Here is a 6,064-nt window from a genome sequence, read left to right on the forward strand (position 1 = left end):
TGTTGGTGTTTCTATTGCTGAGTGATCTCTTATTCTGTCTTCTTCCCATCTCTTCTTTCAGTAGGTGCTGGTGGGGTCTTTCCATCTCCACTGGTCTCCTTCCTTCCTGCAGCTGAAGCTGGGGATGCTGACATGGTGTTTGGGTCCTGGTAGGGCTGATGTCTTTCCTGAAGCTGGTCTCACTGGGGTTGGGGTCTTGTAATTGTTGACTTCTTTGCTGTGTGGGCAGGTCTACTGAAGCTGTACTCGCTGGGGTTGGGGTCTTGGAAGGGCTGATGTCTTTCCTGAAGCTGGACTCGCTGGGGTTGGGGTCTTGGAAGGGCTGATGTCTTTCCTGTGTGGGAGGGTCTTCTGGATGCCAGGAGCGGCCCAGAAGATCAAGCGGGATGGGGGAAGGGCGGGCGGTCCCAGCCGGAGACCCAATCTCACCTGAAGCTGGACTCGCTGGGCCTTTATTTCTTTATTTCTTACTTTGCCCAAGAACGATGCAATTGGGCATTTTTCAATTTCCATGGGTTTGTGGATTTTCTGCAATTTGTGTTGTTGTTGAATTCTAATTTTAAACCATGGTGGTCTGATAAGATACAGAGGGTTATTCCAATTTTGTGTTTGTATCTGGTAGGGTTTGCTTTATTGACAAGTATGTGGTCAATTTTAGAGAAGATTCCATGTTGCCCTGAGAAAGAGGTGTATTCTTTTGTGTTTGGTTGGAATGTTCTATAGATATCTGTTAAACTCAATTGGGTCATGATTTCTGTTAGTTTTTTGTCAAGTTTCTGTCTGGTGGTCCTGTCCAGTGGTGAGAGTGGGGTGTTGATGTCTCCTAATATAAGTGTTTGTGGTTTAATATGTGATTTGAGTTTTAATAATGTTTCTTTTACAAATGTGGGTTCCTTTTTATTTGGGGCATAGATGTTCAGAATTGACACTACATCATGATGAATTTTTCCTTTGATGAATATGAAATGTCTGTCTTCATTTCTTTTGATTAATTTTAACTTGAAGTCTAATTTTTTAGTTATTTGGATAACTACACATGCTTGCTTCTAAAGTCCATTTGATTAGTAAATCTTTTCTCAACCCTTAACTCTGAGGTAACATCTATCTTTGAAGTTGAAGTGTGTTTCTTGTATGCATCATAAGGATGGATTCTGTCTTCGTACCCATTCTACTAGTGTTTGTAGAACATGTATTCAGGACCTTATGGCTTTCAGATTTTCCATGGAGAAGTCAAGTGTAATTTTGATAGGTCTGCCTTCATATGTTACTTGGCCTTTTTGCTTTGCTGCTCTTAATATTCTTTCTTTATTCTGTATGTTTGGTGTTTTGATTATTACATGGTCAGGGGACTTTTTTTTTGGACCAACCTATTTGCTGTTCTGGAGGCTTCTTGTACTTTTATTGGCATGCCTTTCTTCATGTTGGGAAAGTTTTCTTATATGATTTTGTTGAATATGTTTTCTGCACCTTTGAGCTGGGCTTCTTCGCCTTCTTCTATACCTATTATTCTTTGGTTTGGTCTTTTCACAGTGTCCTATATTTCTTGGATATTTTGTGTTAAGGATTTCTTGGATTTAATATTTTATTTTGTCGCTGAATCTATTTCCTTCAGTTTATCTTCGGCACCTGAGATTCTGGCTTTCATCACTTCTGTTCTGTTTGTTATGCTTGCATCTGTAGTTCCTAATCTTTTACTCAGCTTTTCTATTCCCAGCATTCCCTCAGTTTGTGTTTTATTTATTTTCAGGTGTTGAACTGTTTGATTTGTTTCCTTCATCTGTTTGATTGTTTTTTCTTGGCTTTCCTTGCTTTCTTTAAGAAATTTGTTGATGTCTTTCATTTTTTGGTTTGTTTTTTCTTCCATTTCTTTAAGGGATTCTCTCATATCCTCTTTGAGGGCCTCTCACATGTTCATGAGGTTGTTTTGAAGGTCATTCTCACCTGTTTCATCAGCATTGGGGTGTTCAGGTCTTGCTGGTATACAGTACCTAGAATCTGGTGGTGTCATGTAAGTCTCTCTGTTGTTGGATGTGTTCTTATATTGTCGTCTTCCCATTTCTTCTTCCAGTAGGGTCTCTCTCTCTCCTGGTGGGTATGGGTTCAAGGCTCTATCCTCCTCCCCCCTCTTGGAGGGTGGAGGGGCGAGCCCAGCATGACAGCCAATGATGCTGGCCTCTTTGTTCTACCTCCACATCCCTCTTCAGTGTTCAGTGGCAGGAAGTATCTGGCTGCCACAGATCAGGGGAATCAAAGAGGGGGAGGTGGGCTGGAAGAGGCCCTGGGACTCACCTCTCTACCTGCAGGTGGAGGGGCAAACGTGTTATAGTGGTCGATGAATTTGGCTGTTTTGTCCTGCCTCTTCACATCCATCTAAGACCTCTTAGATTTTGGAAAATGAATGCATGTGTGTCAATCTGTTATTAGCTTATTGAGCAATTCCCCAAGACTTTACTGATTTTGACCAAACTTATAGGTGTCTCTCCTTGGCTCTTTGCTCCACCATTCTGGAAGCTTTCCCTTTCTCTCCTTTGCCTGGAGTTTGCCAACACTAGACATTCTTGGGACTGACTTGGCTAATGTATGAAAGTAATATTTCTCTTGGATAATAAACATTTCCCGGCTTCAGATTTATAAACAAGAAAGACTACTTATGTCTTATTGAACAAAGATGCCCATTAAGCCCAAAAGGACCTGAATCAGAGTAAAAGAAAGCCTCATAAATGGATTTTAGATAGTTTATGTGATGTAGCTGTAGTATTTGTCAGAGATTTGGGTAAGTAAAACTATGTATTTTCATGGGTCTTCTATTAGAATACTGTAACTACCATCTGTGCCAACATGGTAGTGCTCCAACTTTCCCTGTCCCCAGTCAGTTGTGAGTGGAAGGGGATCGTGTTTCAGTATCTCTCAGAAGGGACTAGAGCTTGGCAAGCACTCCAAGTCAAGGAAACTACTTTCTATCACACATGTTTTCAAAATTTCATAATTCTCAGGTGGAATTTCACTCTAAGATCACTTTAGATGTGCAAGAGTTGCAAATCTGAAAACAGGCCGGCTTCCCGGCCGGTGTTCCAGAGCCTGCAGATCGCCTGGGAACTGCACAGAGCTTCCCGGCCTGTATTCCAGAGCATGCAGATCGCCTGGGAACTGCACAGAGCTCCCAATCCCGGCAGGAGCCAAGCACCCCAGACTCCAGATCTTCTCTTCCACCAATGAGACCAGGAAACTAGAGGAGGCTGGGAGTACAGGGAAGTAGCTGTCCCTCCGGCAGCATCAGGTAAACAGGCCGGCTTCCCGGCCTGTGTTCCAGAGCCTGCAGATCGCCTGGGAACTGCACAGAGCTCCCAATCCTGGCAGGAGACAAGCACCCCAGACTCCAGGTCTTCTCTCCAACCAATGAGTCCAAGAAACGAGAGGAGGCTGGGAGTACAGGGAAGTAGCTGTCCCTCCAGCAGCATCAGGTAAACAGGCCGGCTCCCCGGCCTGTGTTCCAGTGCCTGCAGATCACCTGGGAACTACACAGAGCTCCCAATCCCGGCGGGAGCCAAGCAACCCAGACTCCAGATCTTCTCTCCCACAAACGAGACCAGGAAAATAGAGGAGCCAGGGAGACCAGGGGAGTAGATGTTCTGGATCAGGTACAACAGGACCCAGCATAGGGTCCAGGGGACCAGGTAGGAGGCTAAGCGCCCCAGATTCCTGTTCTTCTTCTCCACCCACGGACCACCATTTGGACAAGGTATAGAAGAACCAACAGATTATTGGACTTGCTAGCACCCATCAAAAGGGAACTCTGGTCCCCAGACCAGTAAGGGGCTCTTTCTGCACCCACTAGAAGAAGAGATGGGAAAGAGACAATACAAAAACACAGTCAGCAACAGAAAAACAAATATGACACTGCCAGATTGTAGAGACTCCACACCAGCAAGACCCCAACATTCCAATGCGAACGAAGCAGAAGAGAACGACCTTAAAAGCACTTTCATGAAAATGATAGAGGCCCTAAAAGAGGATATTGGAAAATCCCTCAAAGAAATGGAAGAAAAAACAAACCAAAAAATGCAAGAAATGGAAGAAAAAACAAACCAAAAAATGCAAGAATTGGAAGAAAAAACAAACCAAAAAAGGCATGAAATGGAAGAAGAAATGAAGCAAAAAATGCAAGAAATGGAAGAAAAAACAAAGCAAAAAATGCAAGAATTAGAAGAAGAAACATACCAAAAAAGGCAGGAAATGGAAGAAGAAACAAAGCAAAAATGCAAGAAATGGTAGAAAAAAACAAAGCAAAAAATGAAAAAAATGGAAGAAGAAACAAACCAAAAAAGGCAGGAAATGGAAGAAGAAACAAAGCAAAAAATCCAAGAAATGGAACATAAAGCAAACCAAAAAATGCAAGAAATGGAAGAAAGAACAAACCAAAAAGTTCATAAAAGGCAACAAACGGACGAACAGATAAACAGAAAATTGCAAGAAGCAATGCAAACACTGCAAGGGTTGAAAACTGAAATAGAGACATTAAAAAAAAGACAATCTGAAGAAAGGCAGAAAATAGAAAAGCTGGACAGTCAGGCACTACCAATACAAGCATTACCAACAGAATAGAAGAGATGGAAGAGAGAATCTCAAGTGTTGAAGATACACTAGGAGAAATGGATTTATCAACCAAAGAAAACCTTAAATCCAACAAATCCTTAATACAAAACATCCAGGAATTATGGGACACCATGAAAAGACCAAACCTAAGAATAATAGGTATAGAAGAAGGAGAAGAAATCCACCTCCAAGGGGCAGAAGGAATATTCAACAAAATCTTAGAAGAAAACTTTCCCAACCTTAAGAAAGACATGCCAATGAAGGTACAAGAAGCCTACAGAACACCAAATAGAGTGGACCACAAAAAAAAATCCCCTCACCACATAATAATCAAGACCCCAAACATACAGAATAAAGAAAGAATATTAAGAGCAGCTAAGGAAAAAAGTCAAGTAACATATAAAGGCAGACCTATCAGAATTACACCTGTTTTCTCCACGGAAACGCTGAAAGCCAGAAGGTCCTGGATAGATATTCTACCTACACTAAGAGACCATGGGTGCCAGCCCAGACTACTATACCCGGCAAAGCTCTCAATCACTATAGACGGAGAAAACAAGATATTCCATGACAAAACTAGATTCAAGCAATATGTGTCCACTAACCCAGCCCTACAGAAAATTTTGGAAGGAAAACTCCAACCCAAGGAAGCTAACTACAACCAGAAAAACATAGGCATTAGAGAATCCCTCTCTACCAACAGCCAAAAGAACAAAGGGGTGAAATTCCACCCATAATTCCAACAACAACAACCATCGCAAATCGAAGAAGGATGAGCAATCAATGGTCATTAATATCCCTCAATATTAATGGCCTTAACTCACCCATAAAAAGACACAGACTAGCAGAATGGATTCGAAGACAGAACCCTTCCTTCTGCTGCATACAAGAAACACACCTCACCCTCAAAGACAGACATTACCTGAGAGTTAAAGGTTGGGAAAAAATTTTTCAAAAAATGGACCCAAGAAACAAGCTGGGGTAGCAATCCTAATATCTAACAAACTAGACTTTAAAATAAAATCAATCAAAAGAGATAAAGGAGGTCATTACATACTCATCACAGGTGAAACCCACCAAGATGAAGTGTCTATCCTGAACATCTATGCCCCCAATACAAAGGCATCCACATTCATTAAAGAAACAGTATTAAAACTTAAATCTCATCTAAAGCCCCACACAATGATAGTGGGAGATTTCAACACACCACTCTCACCACTAGACAAGAATACCAGACAGAAACTCAACAAAGAAGCAAAGGGTCTAATAGAAGTAATGACCCAACTGGGATTAACAGATATCTATAGAACATTTCATCCACATAAAAAAGAATATACCTTCTTCTCACCACCACATGGAACCTTCTCAAAAATCGACCACATACTTGGCAACATATCAAACCTCAGCAGCTACAAAAAAATTGGAATAACTCCATGCCTCTTATCAGACCACCATGCCTTAAAATTAGAAT

The sequence above is a fragment of the Mesocricetus auratus genome, unplaced genomic scaffold (genome assembly GCF_017639785.1).
Source record: "Mesocricetus auratus isolate SY011 unplaced genomic scaffold, BCM_Maur_2.0 Super-Scaffold_2245, whole genome shotgun sequence".
Lineage (NCBI taxonomy): Eukaryota > Metazoa > Chordata > Mammalia > Rodentia > Cricetidae > Mesocricetus > Mesocricetus auratus.